The following is a 21,798-nucleotide window of genomic DNA, read 5'->3' on the forward strand; positions in this document are numbered from 1 at the left end:
AGTTGGACTAAATGCATATTGCATCATGGGATGGCCGTGAGCCTATGGGAGCCATGAATGAAATACTATTTTAATTAAAACATACCCACAGTCTCATGTGTTTCATCACTTGGTCTCCAACTGGTGGTATTTTGAGAGGTTGTAAACCTTTAGGAGGTGGGCAGAGCTGAAGTAAGTAGGTCACTGAGGATTAGGCCTTGGGGGGTTATAACCCAGTCCTACTTCTAGCCCCCATTCCTCTGCTTCCTGGTCAGATACTGAGATGTGAGCAGGTAGCCTCACTCTCCAGCTTCCATGAACCCAGACGTGTCAGCTGCCAGGCCTTCACCGTGATGGACTGTATCCTTACAAACCATGAACCAAAATTAATCTTTCCTCCCCTAAGTTTTTTCTTATCAGGTATTTAGTCACAGCAGTGAAAAAAATAACCAAAACACCGTTGCCAGGTTGTATAAATCATTATGTTTTAAAACTCTCAAGTGTATTATTTTTTACTTGTTTTATTCAGGAGGAAATGAAACAAGCATTTCTATTGACCTTTTGTGTATATGCTGCTAGGGATGGAAGTCAGGGCCTTGTACATGCTTATACAAGTACTCTATCACTGAGGTACATCCCCAGCCTTGACTCTGTTGTTAAATAAGAAAACTGGAAAATCAGAGGTAATAAATCATTCCCAAGATAAGAACTGTATAATGTGTATGTGTATGTCAGCTGAAGATTGTAATATTAGTAGGACTAAATAAAATGGGATTTAACATGGCTGATCATTCAGAGTAAGTGGCCCTCTCCAACAAAGGCCTCCTCTAGGCAGAGTTTAGTGTTGGGTCCATAGGTCTATTTCACCACACCCAGCCTTAGACCTAATTTTTTCTTTCAACTGTAAAGCATCAAGAGAAAAAAGGAAAAGGTTGATAAGTTATTTGGCAGATTTTGAGGCATCAATCCCTATTACATAGGCCTGTGATCAACTTTTTTGTGCTTTCTTTTTTTTTCAATATTCACTCAGATTTCTGCATTTTATTCATGTAAATGTCTTCACAGACTTGTATATATTCAAGTGTGGGATTGGAGAACTTCTGAGGGACACTGCATATATTTTAATATCGCTGTCATTCCTAGGCTCCACATACAGAATCCCAATTGGCTCCTGGGTAAAAACTGTTGATAAATCAAAGAAACAATCAAGATGGGTAATTTCCATTGTCAACTTAACTGGGTTTAGAATCACCATTGAAACACACCTTTGGGTATATCTGTAAGGATGTTTCCAGAAAGATTTATTGAGGCAAGGAGACCCACCCTGAGTGTTCGTGGCATCATCTATGGCTGGAGTCATAGACTGAACAAAAGGGAGAAAGCCATCTGAGCACCAGCATTCATCTCCTACTTCCTGACTATGGATGCAGGATGACCAGCCGCCTTATGCTCTTGCCACCATGCTTACCCATCACAATGGGACTGTCCTTTCTCAAACTATGAGCCCAAAATAAACCCTTCTTGCTTTCAGTAACTTCTTGTCAGGTCATAGCAACAAGAAAAACAACCAATACACAGTCCAATCTATTGAAAGGATAACATCATTCAAAAAAGTTATTGAAATCTCAGAGTAGACACCCCTGGGGAGGAAGGGTATATTATCACATCATAAAATATCATTGCAGTTAACGTGCAAACAAAAGTTTTAAGGCGTGATAGAAAACGATAGTTTACCAATGCTTTAAGAAATTTGAAAAAACGTATACAACCTGCTCCTGAGGAAATTGCCAGCTTATCCTTCCTATTTAAGAAAACTACTCTAAGCACAAATATGGCAAAAGTAATCCTAGGCATTTCAATAGAAAGGGCAGTACCATAAGGAAAATTTTGAATCAGTTGCATTATCTTCAAAAGAAAACATTCAGAAACTCGGATACTTAAGTTACTATGGGACACATTTCAGTTGCAGGTAGGAATTAGAATTGAGGTGGTTATTTCTAATGAGAATGAGATGCTATTGGGATTTTCAACAGGGTAATAACTACATTGATCCATATAACAGGTTTTTAAACAATTTTAAAACAACAGTTCTGGCAATGACAGTTGCATTAGACTACAATGTGATTTATGAAGAAATTCATTCAGCAATGAATTCACTCATTATTTCCTGTTACCAATCTGTACTCTTAGGTTTCTAGAGGGTTGCTGTCATACTAGTGTTTCTCACACTTGGCTATGTATAACACACAGTGGTGCATCAGTGCCTCCAAAAGTTAGACATGGAATCACTATATAACCCACTACTACATGTATACCCTAAAGAATTTTAAAACAAGGACTCAAATACTTACACACCAATGTTCATAGCAGCACTAGTCACAATAGCAAAAACTGGACAAACTCAAATGTCAAATGAATGGCTAAAAAATGTGGTGCATATATACAGTGGAATATTGTTCAGATTTTAAAAAGGAATGGCATATCTGATCCATGAAAGTAAGGGTGTAGCTCAGAGATAGAGCACATGCACTTTAGTATGTGCAGAGTTCTGAGTTCAATAACCAAAGAAAAGATGCTATAATTTGGATGAACTTGGAAAACATTGTGCTAAGTGAATAATCCAGACAAACCCAAAAGGACAAATAGTCTATGACTTGTCCTACACAAGGTATGTAAAGCAGTCTAAGTCATAGAAACATAAAATAGAATGGTGGTTGCCAGGGGCTGGGAAGCAGGGAATTGGGGATTATTTGGTTAATGAATATAGTTTAGGGTGAAGAAAAAGGTCTGGGAATGGTGATTACTGTGCAACTTTGTGAATGAACTTAATGCCACTAATTTGTAAACCTGAAAATTATTATAATGAAGCCAGGCATGGTAGTGCATGCCCATAGTCCTAGAACGTATGAGGTAGAGGCAGGAGGATCAATATTCATGCAATCTCTCACCAAAAATGAGTTGGATTGATTTTTTTTTTTTTTTTTTTTTAGAAGCGGGGATGGGGGTCAAATCTAAGGAGACCAGTGGAGAACCCAGAAGAAAGGAAGTGAAGATCAGTCAGTTGAACTTGTAATAGGGAAAGATTTTTTTTTTTAATTTTAATTTTTTTACGTGTCTGAGTATATTGCCTGCATGTGTGTAAGTGTACCCATGTTGTCCAATGCCTGTGGAGGTCAGAAGAGGGCATTGGATCCCCTGGAGTTACAGACAGTTGTTAGCTGTGGGTGTTGGGAATTGAACCCGGGTCCTCTGGAGGAGCTGTCAGTTCTCTTAACCACTGAGCCATTTTTCCAGCTCCAGGGGAAAGATGTTTTATTTTTCCAGGTGTTGCTTCCTATTTTCCAGCCCTATCCTTAATCCCCATTCAAAATCCTCTCTCTGCCCAAGAAGGGGTCAGGGTTTAGCCAGTGTTCTAAAGGGTCACAGCTTTTGAGAATATCCTCAATGCAATAACAGTGAGAGTTGGGACTTTAAAGAAGTGTTTGAAGTCATGAATGGATTAGTGTTTATCATGGGACTGGGTTAGTTATCTACAGAGTGGGGTCCTGATAAAAGGCGAGTTGAGAATCTTTCCCATCTCTTGTGCACACTTTCTCACCACATAGTAATTTCTGCCACATTATAATTCAGCAAGGTCTTCACCAGGTGCAGCTCCTCTCTCTTGAACTTTCCAGCCTCCAGAACTATAAGCCAAATACATTTCTATCATTTATAAATTAACGACTTGAGGATCTTTGTCCTTGGCTGTGTATGACCTACCTATTAACATCTTGAAATCAAAGCAGCTATGCTTGCCTACAAGAGACCCTCACAAGATGGGGCCTATGAGCATTCCTTCCTAGTGGGAGCAACGGGGGAGGGGGAGGTCATTAGATCCAAACCTGAGACTACAGCCATTCCCTCCCTCCTTTCTGCCCCCCCCCACACCCTAGCTACATGTAATTCTGTCCCAGTTGCACGTGGTCCTAGGAAATGCTAGAGTAGACAGAAGGTAGACGGTTAAATGAAGAAGGGGTTCTGTCTATGCAGCTGTTGAGAATTTATCATCCATGCTGGGATGGGACTTTTTGGTGGTGGAGCTATTTTGAAGTTATTCACATTCCTGTAAGTAATCCCTCATTCATACTTCTTTAAAAAAGCCCAGTGAACTCATTGGCTCAATAAGCTGGATTTGGATGCTGTCATTGGTATCCTATCCAGAGTAAGTAGATGTTTGTTCAAGTCGCCTCAGGAAAAGTCATGGTTCCTATTGCCATGCCTTCCTCATTGTATTAGTTATATTTCTGTTGTTGTGATAAAACACCATGACCAAAGGCAACTTCTAGAAGGAAGAGTATTTTGTCTTACATTTCCAGAGGGAGGGTCCATGATGGCAGGGAAGGCATGGCAGCAGGTGACCTGAGCAGGAAGCTGAGTGATCACATCTTCAACCACAAACATAAAGCAGAGAGAGCTAACTGAAAGTGGGGCAAGGCTATGAACTCTCAACATCTGCCTCCAGTGATGGATTTCCTACAGCAAGGCTACACTTAAAGATTCCATGTCCTGCCCAAGTAGTGCTACCAACTGGGGAACAAGTTTTCAAATACTTGAGCCAATAGGGGACATTTTTCATTGACACCACCAAACCAGTCATGATGGTACTGCCTCAAATCCTGAGCGAAAATAAATCCTTTCTCCCTTAAGTTGCTTTTGTCAGCTATTTTGTTAGAGCAATAAGGAAAGTAATAAAATGACTGGGCATAGTCTCCAGTTTAACACTAATCTTGAATGTCAGTCATAAGGAGCACCTAGTCCTATATCTTCAATCTGGGACAAGAACTTTGGAGCATAGAGAGCCTCTCCCTCTTCCCCTCCCCCTCCCCCTCCCTCTCCTTTTTGAGACAGGGTCTCCCTGTAGCCACAGCTGATCTGGATTCACTATGGAGATCAGGCTGGCCTCAAACTCACAGAGACCCTCCTGCCCTGCCTCCTGAGCGCTGGGATTAAAGACGTGTGCCACCACTTTTCTCTCTTTCTCTTTTATTTTAAACTTTTAAAATTTTGCTTATTTTTATTTTATGTGTACGCGTGTATTGCCTGCATGTAGGTAAGTGCACCCATGTCATGCAGTGCCCACAGAGGTCAGAAGAGGCTGTCGGATCCCCTGAGACTGGAGTTACAGACAGTCGTTAGCTGCCTTGTGGGTGCTGGGATTCGAACCCAGGTCTTCTGCAAGAACAACCAGTGTTGTTAACTGCTGAGCCGTCTCTCCAGCCCCTCTCTTTTTAAATCTCTGTTATGGTGGTTCTCAGAGTGGTCCTGCATCAGCAGAATTAGCCTCATGGGGAGCTTTTTAGAAATGCAGATTTTCAGGCCAGAACACAGATGGCCTGAATCAGGAAATCTGGAGATGGGCCTAGTACTGTGGTTTCACAAACCCCTTGGGATTCTGGTCCATTATTGAGAACTGTTCCCTCACACTTCAGCTTTAAAATATCTTGGGGCATTAATTTCTCTTAGATCACTCTAGTCACATAGAGATTACTTCCTGTTTCATGTCTAAATTTATCCCCCTAAAACTTTGAAGGGTAGAGCTCAGTCTTCAAAAGTGTTAAGACACTCCTCTCATCTTCCTTTATGGATAAGAGCCCAGGGTGGGCCTCAGCAGATGGGGAACAAAGAGGAGATGAAGACAGAGCTGGCACTGAGCAGGGATGGGGACACCAGGCACAAACTTTGCTCTCCTCTCCTTAACCGTCATTTATAATCCAAGATCCATTCCAAATAGGAGCACTGCACAGTCTGATATGAGTTGAGTTTTAAAGGTTAACAGGAGTTGGGAGACTGTAGTACTGAGAGTCTCATATTTTGGCCAGCCATGGTCCAGAAAATTGCCTGAATAAAAAAAAGAAAAAGAAAAAATAAAAAAGTGCACATCCCTCTAGGAATTAAGCACAAACAACAACAAAAAATATGGCCCCAGATAACTGTGATTTAGATGAAATAAACATCAGGGGACTCAGCTGAAAATGTCATTTTTAGCATCCTGTTATTTTTATTTTCTTTAAGTTGGCATTTCCCCAAGCTCATTGATGTCCACAGCTAGTCAATTTTAAAGCCTGCAAACCTTCACCCATATGTAACAATGACTATTACCTTCTTCCTGTGGAAATCATTTCCTCCTGGACTGACCCTTCATATCCTATCATCAAGCTAATGCCTGAATCTTGGCATGGATTTTAATACTGTGATGACTTTGTGTATTGAAAAATGTGTTTTCTGCATAGAACTTTCCCAAAGAATTTTATCACTAGAAGTAATTTATGTCCCCTAGTTTATACAATATTAATCAAATTATATCTTCCATTTTCTGGTTACCATCTACTGTTGACTTCATGGGTTATTTGTGTATGTATTTAAATGTCCCTATATTTTATGGCAGGTCCCAACTAGATTGTCCTTGGGACAAAAACTTTTTAAGAAATGATTTTTTGGGTGGGGAGGCAGGAAAAAAAAAAACCACTTCTTTTTTTGGTGTTTTTGAGACAGGGTCTCTGCATAGCCCTGGCTGGCCTGGAACTCATTATGTAGACCAGGCTGCCCTCGAACTAACAGAGATCCATCTGCCTCTGCCTCCCAAGTGCTGGGATTAAAGGCGTGTGCCACCACGCCCAACTCATTTTTAGTTTTTTAAAATTTATTTTTATTTTTTATGTATGAGTGTTTTACCTGCATGTTTGTAAGTACAATAGTGTTATGCAATACCAATAGAGGCCAGAAGAAGGTATCAGAGCTCCTGGAACCAGAATTATAGACAGTTGTGAGCCATCGTATGGGTGCTGGGAACTGAAGCTGGGTTCTCTGCAAGAACAGCAAGTGCTCTTAAATCCTGAGTCATTTCTCCAGCCCCAGGGCAAAACTTTTTTAATTTTAAAAATTTATTTATTTATTTATTTATTTGCTATTTAATGGAAACAGTATTGGTTATTCAGTAGCCTTCTGGCTCATGGTCACTTGTAACATCAGCTTGACCAATAGTAACTCAATTTCATCCTGTCTTCTGAGCTCTTCATTGTATATTGCTTAGTTCTGGTGATTTAACATTGAGTTTTAAAGGGCTTGTATTTAATCAAATTCTTCAAAACTGTTTGCCTCAAAAGGTACTTGGGGACAAGACTACCCCTAGAATAGAGAGCACAGACTAAAGCAAAGAGAGCTTAGGTGCCCCCATCCTGACATTCTTGAATGTGTGTTTGCACTCTGTTAATCTGTACAGACTACAGTAGCACAGCTTTGGCTGCAAACTTTTGGTTTCACCCCTGTTGTGTTTCCTCCCTTTGTGGTTAACTGCTTGGGAGGGGATTTCCGGAGATGCACACTCTTCAGTTTGTTTCCCAAAATATTTTGCGTTGTTTTGGGTGAGAGAGTATATCACCTACTCTGTGATGCCTAGGTTTTAGAAGGCTAATATGCTGTATAAACATAGATGATTGTAATTTGTCACAGTTATGAGGGAGAGCATCTCTATCGAGAACATATGCGGTGCCAGGTGTCATGGTGCCTGTCTTTAACCCTAGCACTTGGGAGGCAGCAGGTGGGTCTCTGTGAGATCAAGGCCAGCCTGGTCTATGTAGTGAATTCCAGACCAATTGAAGCCACAGGGAGACCCTGTTTCAAAATAACGAGGAAACACACACACACACACACACACACACACACACACACGCACGCACGCACGCACACATGCACACGCATATGTGCACACACGTATACACCCACACACAAAGAAATGTGGTAAATTATAAATAATGTAAGATTTGCCACTCATTGCCCCATTTGAAGTGTGTAATTTAGTGGCATTAAGTTCACAATGCTGGCTAATCATTACCAGAACTATCCATTTCCAGAACTTTTCCATTATTCCAGATAGAAACTGTTCCCATCTATCAGCAATTCTTCATCACCCTCCAGTTGCCATCATTCTGTTTTCTGTTTCTATGTACTTGACTACTCTAGGTCCTTCTTGTAAGGCCAGATAATATTTGCCTTTATGTGTGATGTATTCACTAAGCATGCACATGATGAACTAAGGTTCATCTGTGCCACAGCATGTATCAGAATGGTATTCCTGCCAGGCATGGTGGCAAGTGCCTGTAATCCCAGGACTAGGGAGGTAGAGTCAGGAGGATTGCAAGTTCCAGGCCAGCCTGGGCTACACATTGACAACCTGTCTTTAAAAAAATACTTTTTTAAAGATAGGCATGATGACACATGCTTGTAATCCTAGTATTCAGGAAGCTAAGGCAGGAGGATTACCATGAGTTTGAGGCCTGCCTGGGCTACATGATGACACTCTGTCTCAAAAAAATCATTTCTTTTAAGACTGAATAGTGTGTGTGTGTGTGTGTGTGTGTGTCTGTGTGTGTGTCTGTGTCTGTGTGTGTGTGTGTGTGTGTGCCTGTGCCTGTGTCTGTGTCTGCTTGTTTGTGCACTGCACTTCATTTATTCATTTATTTGCTGATGAACACGTAAGTTGTTTTTACCTTCTCGCTATAGTGAACAATGCTGCATTAACATGGTGTATCTGAGTTCCCTGAGTCCCTGCTTTCAATTTTTGGGGGCATATGCCCAGCAGTAGTATTGTGCATTGTTGGAAAGTTTGGTGATTCTGTTTGAATTCTTTGAGAAACTAAAGAAAGGAAATTTTTTTTTTATGTATCGTAGTTTATCTTCATTAACCACAAGCTGATTCTCAGTTCCCCAAATGCGATGTAATAAAATGTCTTAGAAAACACTATTTAAAACTGTGATGCTTAGGTTCATGGATATAATTCCCCTTTCCCCTACCATGACACAGAGTATGTATGGTATAAAGAGGCAGTTCAGTTTGGGCTATCTTTTCTGGATCCATGAAGAGCTCCAAGCCATTCAGAAAGGCTCTAGGTTTTAGAACAATTTCATAGTTAATGCTGTATCCTTGGACTGAAATAGACTAGGGCTTTTACAAAACTTGACCATATCTTAGAGATGCTCCAGGGAAGATAAAACAGTATTACTTCTTCCTAAGCTGCCAAGTCACATCCATCCAAACCTGACCCATTTTATCTCTACACACTTTCCTTCAGCTTCACTTACTCTGTCCTGGTCCAGGTTATCCCCAGCTCCTTGTAAGCCTGCAATAACACTTTAAAATGTTTATTTTTTAAAATTTGTGTGTGTGTGTGTGTGTGTGTGTGTGTGTGTGTGTGTGTACACATGTATGCAGGTGTCCACAGAGACCAGAGGGTGTCAGGTTTTTTTGGAACTGGAGTTACAGGTAGTTGTAAGTTGCCTAATATCAGTGTTGGTAACCAAACTCTGGTCCTCTAGAAAACCAGCAAGTACTCTTAACCACTGAGTCATCTTTCTAGCCCTGATTTATATATATATATATATACACCAAGATCTCCTGGAGCTGGTGTTACAGGTGGTTATGAACTCCCCATTGTGGGTGCTGAGAACTGAACCTGAGTTTTCTGTAAGAGCAGCAAGTGTTCTCAACCACTGAGCCATCTTTCCAGCCCACAGCTGGGGCTACAGAGAGACCCTGTCTCAAAAACAAAAAAATAAAAAAAAGAACAAAAAAACCCTATTATATTTATTTTATGTGTATGAGTGTATTTCCTGTGTGTATATAAGTACACACCTATGTTGTACAATGCTCACTGAGGTCAGAAGAGGGTGTTGGATCCCCTGGAACTGGAGTTATAGATGGTTGTTAGATGCCATGTAGTGCTTGGAACCAAACCTAGGTCATCTGCGAGAGTAGTCAGTGATCTTAACTGCTGAGCCATTTCTCTAGCCCTTAAAAAATGTTTGTAAAAATATTTATGTTACTTTGGGGAAGTTTTTTTTTTTTTTTTTTTTTTGGTCTTTTTGAGACAGGGTCTCCCTGTAGCCCCTGCTGTCCTGAAACTCACTATGTAGACCAGGATGGCCTTGAACTCACAAAGATCCGCCTGCCTCTGCCTCCCAAGTGCTGGGATTAAAGGCGTGCGCCACCATGCCCAGCAACTTTGGGGGTTTTAAAAAATGAAAATATTCACCAAAGTGAAGGCATTAAGTTCCTAACACCAGAGTGACTGAGTTTAGTACCAACTTCTTCTTCTCCCTCTCCACTTCCTCCTCTTCCTCCCCTCCCTCTTCCTTCTTCTCCCTCCTCCTCCTAGGAAACAGTCTTACTATGTAATCTAAGCTGCAGATTCATGATCCTTCTGCCTTAGTCTCCTAAATGCAGGGATTATAGATATGTGCTATCACATACGGTTTATCACAGACTTTTACTCTTGCCTACACCATCTGGGGATTTTCCCTGAGTTGTTGGTCAGAAAGCTCCTTGAAGCTCCTAAAACAGTATAAGCAATTGCCACTGCTGTTGCTTGCCCACCAGAACTAGACTGTAAGACCCTATTGTTGAAGACACCATACATTTTGGTTGAAGAACTATAAAAATCAAGGTGAACTAAGCTAGAAGCTTCCTCCCCGCTAGCTAGCTCTCATAGAGCCAGAAGGTAGACTGGGTTATGAGCCTGTGGGGGTTGGAGGGAGAATTGTCATCAATAGTCTTACTCAGCTTTGTGCCATATGTGATAGACTACCAACCTGCCAAGCAAGATGTGCCCATTTGTGCAATAGTGCCAAATCTGTTATGGGGATGACCAACTGATTTCTGGTTGAATTTAGACTTTCTCCCCTATCTATAACCCCATCCCCCCATCAGATTTCATGCATTCTTTTATATATGTTAATACTTATTAAGTCAAATTTGTGTCCCCAGATGTCTTTTGGTATGAGTTTGTCCATTGGAGCCTGGTCAATCTATCTAATGTCACCTCCTTAAAGAAAACTGACTCTACCTCACTCAGCAGTGATCAGTTGCCAATAATTCTTCAGCCAAGGTTGGGGCTTCCCACTCATTTCCATACTTCTATGCTGAGTTTTTGTCTTGTTTGAGTTTGCATGGGTCTTGTACATGCTGTTACTGTTGTTACCCTTGCTCTAAGTTCATATGAGCAAGTTCCTAGTCACTTGGAAAACTCTGTTTCCTTGTAGTCATCTACCACCCCTGGCTCTTATAGTCTTTCCCTCTTCGTCAGTCACCCCTGTGGTGAGGTTTAATATAGGAGTCCTATCCGGGGACATACACTTTGCAGTCTCTTATTCTCTACATTTGGATTAGTTGTGGCTTTCTGTGTTAATCACCTGCTGTTGCGTGATGAAGCTTCACTGGTGAGAATTAAGAGATGCATTAATATTCTTTCTGTTCACTGTTCCACTATGTTTCATGAGCCTTAGATGTAAAGGTTCCACTGTAGATGTGTCACTTAGGCCTTAAGCATCTCACAGACACTCATTCTCTGCATTTGACCAGTTGTGGAACTCTGTAATAGTCTCCATCTGTTGCAAAAAGAAGCTTCTTTGATGAGTGGTGAGAGGTATACTTACCTGTAAATATAAGGATACATACATGGTGATTCATGCTTTTTAATCCCAGCACTTGGGAGGCAGAGGAAGAGGTAGAGGCATATGGATCTCTGTAAGATCAAGCCCACCCTGGTCTGCATAGCTAGTTCCAAGCCAGCTGGCCAGCCAGGGCTATAGGGAGACCCTGTCTCCACCTACCCCACCACCCCCAACACACAGAGAATTGGAAGAGATGACTTATACCACCTCAACAATTCAGTCTTCCTCAGGGCTGGTGCTGTGCCTACTAAGACTTCTTAGAAAAACTCCATATTCTTTAATGTTCACCTTAAATCACTGCCATTTAGTTAGACTAGTCTTTGTCAGTAAATGAGTGATGCACTGTTCTGCGAGGACTGTGTCCAGGATCCCCCCATTAATTCACTCAAGGACTGTGATTTGGGCCAGTGCCAGTCAGGAGACAGGAAGCATGATACTTGTTTTCAAAACTTGATGCTGTAAAGGAACTATATTATTGAAAAAAAAGTAAGTCTAAAGTCAGGTGTTGTGGCACACACCTGTAATCCCAGCACTGAGGAGGCTAAGGCAGGAGGATTATGAGTTCTAGAACAAACTAGGCTACACAGGAAAACCTTGTCTGAAAAAACCCTTTTTGTTTTTGTAATTTAGCTTTACTGTATGGAGAAAAGAAATGGGGAATCAAAAGTGCTTACAGGGTTCAGTTTTGTAGCCACTGAGCCATCTCTTCCAGCCCCCAGTGTTTAATTTTTTTTTTTTCAGTGAAAGAGCCAAACAAAGCATAGTGAAGCGCTGTGGTACAAGCCGTGATTTCCTCAGCAGTATACATGACTCTTAGATCATCAAGGATTTATCTCTTTTAAAGCTATGGTTTTCAGAATATAGAAAACTATTCTCCTCTCTCTTACCATTGAGTCTTGGACTGTGTCTGACTCTTGGCCTGTCTGCATTTGTCAGATGCACAAAATGAGGAAATTAGATTACATAATCATGAAGGGCCGTTGAAGTTGTTCTTTCAGAAGAGAGCTCTCCTCCCTTCCCTTTAACCTGGAAATGGAAATGGGATGTAAAAAGTCCAAGATACATCTTGATAAGACCAGACAGATGGAACCAAAAATCTGCCGGAACACCTTTTACAGGCATGGCATTGTACTCGCCTGTGCAAGAGAACTGAAGAAAAGACAGGCCTCTAGCCCTCTAGACTTTTATGTGTGGTTGAGAAAGTTGAACAACCCACGTGTTGTCATTAAGTAGCCAGGGGAAGTTGGATGAAGCTGCCTTAATCTCCTCCCCTTGGCCAAGGAGGATTCTGGGAGAGGAAACAATCTATTTGTGGCCCTGGGTTTGATTCCCATTACTTAAAAAAAAAAAAAATAGGGATCTCAAAGTGCCAAAGCAAATGAGAGCTAGATGAGAAGCCATACTAGACAGGAGCTGCCCAGAAAGAGGCCTCTGAAACTGAACCATGAAGGAGGTAGAGGGAATGGTACAGAGATTACTGATGTAGAGTATTTGGTGACAAAGGCAGAGGGACCTGGTTAAAACGAGTGCCTATACGGGAGGAGCAGAGCTCAGCGAAAGCAATTCTGTACCCAGGTCACAGGATTGTGGTCCTGGGGATGAGCCCTCTGGCAATCCAGCTTAATGCTGGTATAAAATCTATTCTCCTTGAGCTGATGCTGGGCATGAACTTATAGTTACAGCTATGCAGGAGGCTGAGATGGCAGGATCACTTGAGCTCAGGAGTTTGAGAATCTCCTGGCTAGCATGGTGAAACTCCATCTCAAAAATAAAATAAATTTTTGTGTATTTTATACAAAACATCTTAATCATTTTTATACCCCCTCCCCCCAATCTGGAACCCCCCATAGTCTGGCCCACTGGATTTTATGCATTCTTTCATATATGTTAAGGCCTATCAAGTCAAGTTAATGTACCCAGATGTCCCTCAGTGCAAGTTCATCCACTGGGGTCTAGTCAGCCTATTTAGAGTCTCTCCCTTAAAGAAGATCAACTGTCCTTCACCCAGCAGAAATCAGCAGCCAGTAGTTCTTAGGCTAAGGTTGACCCTGCAGCCTGTATCCCCAGTTCTATGCTGGTTGGTTGGTTTTCTTAAAATTACTAATTGTGTATTGAAAGCAGTAAGAGGTTCCACGACACCAAATAAACCAGTTTTGAGGTTTCTCCAAGATAAATTTAACAGCTCCAACTTCTTCAGTGTTTATTAAAATACAAAAGAAAAAGTAAAAGTTGTCAATGGCAAATGAACCCTTGCAGGCTGAGGGAGGAAGCTACTTCACACAAGGAGATGGGGGTGCTCTGGGATGTGGGTCTGGAGTATACTGACCCTCCCAGTTTGCATGCACTGCTGCTAGTGATACCCAGGCTTCCTGCCAGCAAGTGGGCCCAGGAGCAAGCCGAGAATGTGAACTGCCATCTGGCCAGCCACACAGCAACCAAAGACAAGGCCCTGGTCCTGCACCCCACAATGGTCCCCCAGCCCGCCCCTAGGTGACCATGTGAGCACAGGTACAAGCACAACGTTGTGGAATGCACGTGACCCAAAGACAGGCAAGTCACGGGCTCTGCTGGGACCATGACCCGGATGGTGGAAATAGAAACTATTTACATTAAGAAAAAACTTGGCTGCAGGTTGCACATCTGCAAATGTACAGCACTGTGTGATGCACACTGTGACCAACCCATGGAGACAGCTTCTGGTACACAGGACCACAGAGTCGCACTGTTTGCCACATGAGAGGAAAGCGGACAGCTGAGAAGAGGAAGTGGGGGAGGGAGGGGTCTGGTTCACTTCTGATTCCTGAGGTGATTGGACAGTCAGTCTAGTCCTTCATAGAGTCAGTCCTCATGGGTGGCACAAGTGGCCTGAATGTATGTAGAGAGTGCAGCCCCAGCTTGTCTGTGATTTGGGCTGCATTCATGACATTGGGAAGGTCCTGCTTGTTGGCAAACACCAGGAGAACAGCATCCGGGAGCTCATCCTCAGCCAACATTCTCATGAGCTCCTCATGGGCCGCGTTCATACCTCTCTCTCATTGCTGACTGCTAGGAACATCTACCCTTGCATATTCTGGAAGTAGTGGCACCAGAGATGTTGGCTCTTGTCCTGGCAACCTACATCCCAGTGAAGCTAATGTTCTTGTACTCGACTATCTCCACATTGAACCAATGGTGGGAATGGTGATCTAGATTTCACCCAGTTTCAGTTTGTATAGAATTTTTGTCTTCCCTGCAGCATCCGGGTCCACCATGAGAATGCCCATTTCTTTTCTGCCAAAAAGGCTTTTGAAGAGGTTTGCAGAGATATTCTCTATGCTTGTGGGTAGGTGGAAGCGATACTGGCTAGAGACTTCAGTGGCTGCTGTTTGGAGCCAGGAGTTGGTTTTGCTCCCACAAGATGGAGGCGTTGACTGCAGGCACTGTTGGTGCCTGCCCCCCTCCCCCCAGTGCTGAGTTTATGTCTGCTTGAGTTTGCATGGGTCTTGGGAATACTGTTACCATTGCTATAGATCCATATGAGCAAGATCTCAGGAGCCTTCCATATGGTTATGTACCTCTTCCCCTGGCTCTTACAATCTTTCTGTCTCCTCTTCCACAATATTCCCTGAGCCCTGGGTGGGTGAAGTTTAGTATAGGAGTCCTATCAAAGGACCTACACTCTGCAGAATCTTATTTTCTATGCTTTGGCCATTTGTGGCCTTTTGTATTCATTGCCCTCCATTGATGAGGGAGCTTTGTTGATGGGAGTTGAGAGATGCATTAGTATTCTTTCTACCCCTTGTTCCACAACGTTCCGTGAGCCTCAGGTATAGAAGTTCCATTGTAGATGTGTCACTTAGGGTTGGACATCTCACAGACACTTATTCTTTGTGTGTGACCAGTTGAAGAACTCTCTAATAGTCTTCATCTGTTGCAAAATAAGATTTTTTTTGATGAGTGGTGACAGAAATACTTGTCTGTAAATATGAGGATCCATATTTAGCATATATTAAGAAAGTATATTTTTCTAGGGATGTGACAGCCTTAGGGTTTTCTCTAAGATCTGCGACCTTTCCAGCTATGTGTATTTGGCTATGTGTACAGTACCACACATGAGTTCCCTCTCATTGAGTGGGCTTTAAGTCTAGTTAGGTAAATGTTGATTACTCCCAAGATAAAAGTGCCACTACTATAACCCTAACCCTATGGAAAGCAGTGTGGAGAACTCTTAAAAAACTACAAATGAACTTCCCAATTGACCCAGTTATACCACTCTTTGGCATATACCCAAAGAACTCATCCTATTGCAGAGACACTTGTACATCCATGTTTGTTGCTGCTCTTTTCACAATAGGTAAGAGATGGAAGCAACCTAAGTGCCCCTCAATTGATGAGTTGATAATGAAAACGTGCTTCCTTTATACGATGGAGTTTTACTCAGCAATGAAGAAAGATGAAATCATGAAATTTGCAGGTAAATGGATGGAGCTAGAAACTGTTATACTAAGTGAAGTAACACAGACTCAGAAAAAAAAATTGTCGAATTTTCTCCCTCATATGTGGATCCTAGAACCAGACTCTGATAAATAAGTATGCAACCAGACACAACTACAGGAACCAGGATAATGGAAAGGAAACAGGGAAGTAAAGGAAAAGAAAGAACCTGAAAGAGAAGAACAGTAGGAAACAGGCCTTAATAAGGGAGATATGGATAAAAATTGGGTTATTTTAAGGGAGTGGGGAGGGAAGGGTATACAAGGAACCCAGGGTATAAAGGGAAAGAAGGAGCTCAAGAGAGGCACGACCATAGGAGAAGGGTATTAGTAAGGGAGAAAGAGGGGAAATGGGGCATCTTGAGTGGGAAAACCATGATGGAGGGGTGAGACAATGCCAGAGATAAACAATGCCCAGCTAGTTTTGAAAACCAGAGGGAACCATATTATTCCTACAACCAACTGACAAATTATACATACCAGATCAAGAAATATATGTCTCAGTAAGGTTTATCTGAGAACAATTGGTCTTTGAACAATGACCAAGATTTATCTACATGACACACAGTAATTAAAAGTACCAGACTGGTGGAACTAACATTCTTGGATGTTTAACAGACATACTTTGAGGACTATAATAATTTGGTCAGAGGGACATGAAGGACACTTTTTTGTCCTTGCTCTCCTAGGTCAACAACTAGTTCCAGGGGACTATGAGCATCTCTCAAAATGTCCTATAATGGTTGTGGGTCACCTGTCCTCTTGATCAAGAAGGCTGAGTAGACCCCACCAGGTGGACTGGAACCAGTGTCTAGTCTACAAAGAGGAAGGTCAACACAGAGGAATCATTTCCTCCATGCTTCCAATCAAAGCCAACCCTGAGCGAGCAGGACCTTTGACTTATCTTCACATAGGTGAAACTGGTAAAAGAAAGGAGCCAGGGGCTCCTCCCAAGCCCATGTGACCTCTGTGGAACAGATCCTCAAACGAATTTGAGAGTAAAAATAAATCGGTTTATCTGGATCAACTGTATGGCCTTAAACACCCAAAAGGAAAGTATAACCAAAGATTAAAGTGGCCAATATAATTTCTTAATAGTCCATATGCATAGCTAAAGGCTACATAACAAGCAACAATGCCAGCCAGACAGGCGATATTTTCTCTGGAGTTGCCAGGGTGGCCAAAGGGATACCCAGATAGTAACCCAGCATAGAACTGAGAAAATGAACAGCAAACCCCAATCTTATACAAAAGAATATTGACAACTGATTACCGCTAGATGAGGAACAGCTGACCCTCCTAAAACAAAGACCTCTAGACAGGCTGACTAGATTCACCAGAAGGGCAAGTAGTGTGGAATGGCTGGGGTCCCGACAACACAGCAGACAGTAGCAGGGATATCAGAGAATAAGGGCTCTAGTGGGGGGAGGGAGGCTATGGGAGGGTGCTATCTGGGAAGTGGGTGTAAAAATAAATTAATTAATTAAAAAAAAAGTGTATCTTTGAATAATGTTAGAAAGGACAGTGTAGACAGTTTTCAATCTGTGATAGTTTGGCTTCTATTTTAAGACTTTACCATGGTACAAAAGTGATACTCAGTAAAATTAGTATTTTGAATTTTTGTATTTCTTGGGTTATTGGTATGCAGTCTGATTCTCTGTTGGGATGCTGGGTAGCAGCAGTGAGCCACAGCTCCCAGCCAGCCATAGTCATGAAGGTAAATAAATGATACTCTGCAGTGTAGTGTGTTACCAGTGTTTTTTTGGATCCAGTTACTCAATAAATTATATAAGATAAAAAAAAAAAAAAAGGATCAGGAAGCAGTGGTGTTTCCCCTGGTGCCTGGGGTGCCAAGACAAGGAATGGGACAGGACCCAGGCTAGGAGGAAAGGCTGGCAGGGAAGATGGGAGGGTGAATGAGGCTTGGGGATTCAAGGCAGGGAGGGCGTGATTGACTTACTCCGAGAGAGGCCTGTAGGTCGGAGAGAGGCCTCTCTGGTTTTTTTTTTTTTTTTTTTTTTTTTTTTGAGACAGAGCCTCCCTGAAGTCCCAGATGGCCTGGAACTGGCTATGTAGACCAGGTTGGTCTCAATCTCACAAGAGAGCTGCCTCTCAAGTACTGGAATTAAAAGTGTGCCCCACAACACCTGAATAACTTTCTCCTTTTTGTTCAGTCTGGGATCCCAGGCCATGGAGCAGTGCTACCCACATTTAGATCAGCCATCCCACTTCTGTTAAATGTATCTGGAAACACCCACATAAACTTACCTAGAGGTCTCTCTCCTACGTGATTCTGAATTCTGTCAAATTGACAACCATGATTAACCATTACACATTTTGTATATTAAAACTTGCAACTAAAATTTGGAAGCCTAATTGCAATAAAGTCTATATTAAATGCTTTTATATGAATGTGTTAGCTTTCATTACTATAACAAAATATCTGGTACAATCAATCTACTTGTGTAAAAAGATTTATTTAGCTCACAGTTGTGGAGGCAGGGATTCTAAATGGCATAACAGAGGTTCTGTGTCATGTGTCCCCCTTGGCTGCGCACCTCATTTCTGATAGCAACGGCAGCAACAAGTGGGGAGCTAATTGCAACTGAGTCAGGAAGCAGGAAGAACTGGAGGGATTGTTCCTGATCCTTTTATAACAATCCTCTTGCAAGAACTCAAGGCTTTGCCAGAAAACTACTTTCCAAGAACAAAACTCCAGTGACCGAAGAACCTCTTATTAGGGCCCCACCTCTGGAATGTTTTATCACCTCCTAATCACACCACCTTGAGAACCAAACCTCTACTACATGGTCCTTTGGTATATACAAACTATATCCAAACCACAGTAACACTCAGCCCAGTTGACCAAAAACATAAAAAAGACAGTCCCTTAAAAAAGGTTGTGTTGGTTGGTTTTTGTCAGCTTAACACAAACTAGACACCTGGGAAGACAGAACCTCAACTAACATCTTCCTCCATCAGATTGGCCTGTGGACATTCTGTGGGGGCATTTTCTTGATTATTGAGCGATATGGGGGTGCCCAGTCCACTGTGGGTGGTACTATCCCTGGGCAGGTGGGCTTAAGTTGAATAAGAAAGCAGGCTGAACACAGGCCAGAGAAGCAAGCTAGTGAAGCTCATTCTCTATGGTCTCTGCTTCAGTTCCTACCTCCAGGCTCCTGCTTGAGCTCCTAACCTGGCTTCCCTTGATGATGGATAGAAACCTGTAAGCTGAAATAAACCTTTTCTTCCCCTAGTTGCTTATGGTCAATGTTTTTTCACAACAATAGAGAAGTAAACTGGAATAAGGACCAATGAATTCATAACCTTACTAGCAATAAAATATACATTAAAATTAGATACTAACTCAACTGGCCAACACATTATTTTATGCTATTTTTTAAATATCTTTTTTTAAAAAATCAAACGAGATTTTTATTTTATTTGTTATTTTTATTTTACATGTATGTATGTATTGTCTGCATGTAAGTAAGTGCACTCGTGTCCTGCAATGCCCGCAGAGGACAGAGGTTATTGGATCCCTTGGAACTGAAGTTATGGACAGTTGTTACCTGCCATGTGGGTGCTAGGATTTGAACCTGGGTTTTCTGCAAGAACAGCCAGTGTTCTTAACCACTGAGCCATCTCTCCAGCCCCTATTTTTGAAACAGAAACTCTTGTCAGGCAAAAGCATTTTAAAGGCTAGAACTCAGTGCCAAGAGTTCACTCTTTCCATCTTCTGCTTGCTGATGGAGGCACAATGCAATGCCATTGCTAGAGGTTAGTTGTTCTTTGTAGCTCCAGCTGGCCTGGAACTTGCTATGTAGACCAGACTGGCCTCTGTCTCACTGAGATCCACCTGATTCTGCCACCCCAGTACTGGGATTAAAGGTGTGTGTCATCACCCCTGGCATTACTACTAGAGTTTTGCTTGGCAATAGGTTTCAGAACCTTAAGTACGTTAACATTTCTTTCACTAATGCCACTTTTAAGATCCTTTCCTTAGACAAGAGTGAGGCACTGAAAGATTTATACAGAAGCATGGACCGTTGAGATGGCTCAGTGGGTAAAAGTGCTTGCAGCTAAGTCTCATGATCTGAGTTTGATCCCTCGGAAACCACATGGTGGAGGGAGAGAATGGACTCCCACAAGTTGTCACCTGACCTCTGCACCCCCACTCCCATATACACAAAGGAATAAATAAATATAATTTAAAAATTTTAAAAATTTATATATAAGTATGCTTATAATGTTATTTCTTATAAAAACAAAAATGTGTAAACAATCTAGAATAGTCATTAAATGAAGTACAATGCATTCATGTGACAGAATAATGTGCTGGTTTTCCATGAAGAAAAGAACAAAGATGAAAACTCAAAACCTGCACATGGCCATGATGCAAAATGTCAGCTTGTATGTGTATAAGCATGCACAGAGGGAAAATAAAAAAAGCAAAAGGAAACGTGCTGAAATGTTAATAAATAGCTATCTCTAGATGATAAGGGATTCAGATTTTTTGATGAAAATATTGAAGAATTTCAGCAATTAGTATATATTGCTTTTATAACCAGAGGAAAAGTCTTCCAAAAGTAAACTGATGAAAACATTTAGTATCTATAACACATTTCTTCCAAATTTTAAATTTCCATATATTAGCCAACTAGTTAATTTTTTTTTGGTGTTTATGAAAGCAGGGCTACAATTTAATATACACGTTTATAAAGATTGAAATCTCTGTCCTAAGAGTTGCAATGCTCTTTTATAGCTATTAAAAAATGAAACTGAAGGGCGGGGTGTTATGGTGTATACCTGCCTTTAGTCACAGCAGTTGGGAGACAGAGGCAGGGATCAAGCCAGTCTGGTCTGCATAGCAAATTTCAGGCCTTTTGAGGTTACAGGGATACCCTGTTTCATAAAATAAAAAACCAAACAACCAAACAAAAACCAAAACACACACACACACACACACACACACACACACACACACACACACACACACACACACACACTAAAATTGAGGCACTGGATCAAAACATGACAGAATATTATTTTAAAAGTCTGTGTGCTTTTTTTCCCAGCTAGTTAGACTCTCATATTTTAAGTGACTTTTCACCTGGTTTTGATATTTTGGTTTTGGCAGCTGAAACACAGTCCTGAAGGAACATGATAGATCAAATATGTCTGTGTCCTGTGACCCTAACAGTCATTAATAATTGTGATACTCTGAGGAAAATAAATTGCAAGCTCCAAACATTCATATGTATGGGAAGGCTTCTCTCCAATATACCAATTCTGATACAGTCGCATTAAAAATGTTATTATAAAAATACTGTTTTTTGCAAATATTTGTAAATGTTATTTTCTCATGGAGAAGTTTAGAGAAACCACCTAGTATTAAAAAAACAAACAAAAATAATCATGAGTGCAGCAGGATATTTATGTTTTCACCACTTTGTGAAGAAGGAAAACACCTGCTGAGTGGACCTACCTGAATTATTGGCAGCCATGTTACTTAAACAGATGAACCGAAAGAAGGTTGCAAATGATTATGTCAGGTTGCATCCACTGAGGAGAACCTGGAGACTCTGGGTAGGGAAGAACTGTTGAGAGAGTGAGAGAGAGTGAATGCTATCAGGCAGGGGTCCCTCCTCAAAGGTTGACAGCTCCTTACAGCAGGAGTGATCTGCTTAGATCCAGCTTGGCCCAAGGACCCTGGCAGAACCTCTGATCAGACATGTGATTGGTATTAAGCCTCAGCCAAGAATGTGCTCAGCCAGGGAGGGCATGACATCACTTCTGCCATTCTACACCAGTATTCACAGATCTTCCATGCCAGGAAGACTAAAATGAGCAGATAAACTCC

At 41.6% G+C, this 21,798-nt stretch overlaps 1 pseudogene; it reads right to left on the reverse strand.

The window, feature by feature from the left end:
• Positions 1-14,250: 14,250 nt before the first annotated feature.
• Positions 14,251-21,442, reverse strand: LOC103751827 (annotated as a pseudogene).
• Between the last annotated feature and the right edge of the window lie 356 nt (positions 21,443-21,798).

The sequence above is a fragment of the Nannospalax galili genome, unplaced genomic scaffold, assembly GCF_000622305.1.
Source record: "Nannospalax galili isolate Female #2095 unplaced genomic scaffold, S.galili_v1.0 scaffold567, whole genome shotgun sequence".
NCBI lineage: Eukaryota > Metazoa > Chordata > Mammalia > Rodentia > Spalacidae > Nannospalax > Nannospalax galili.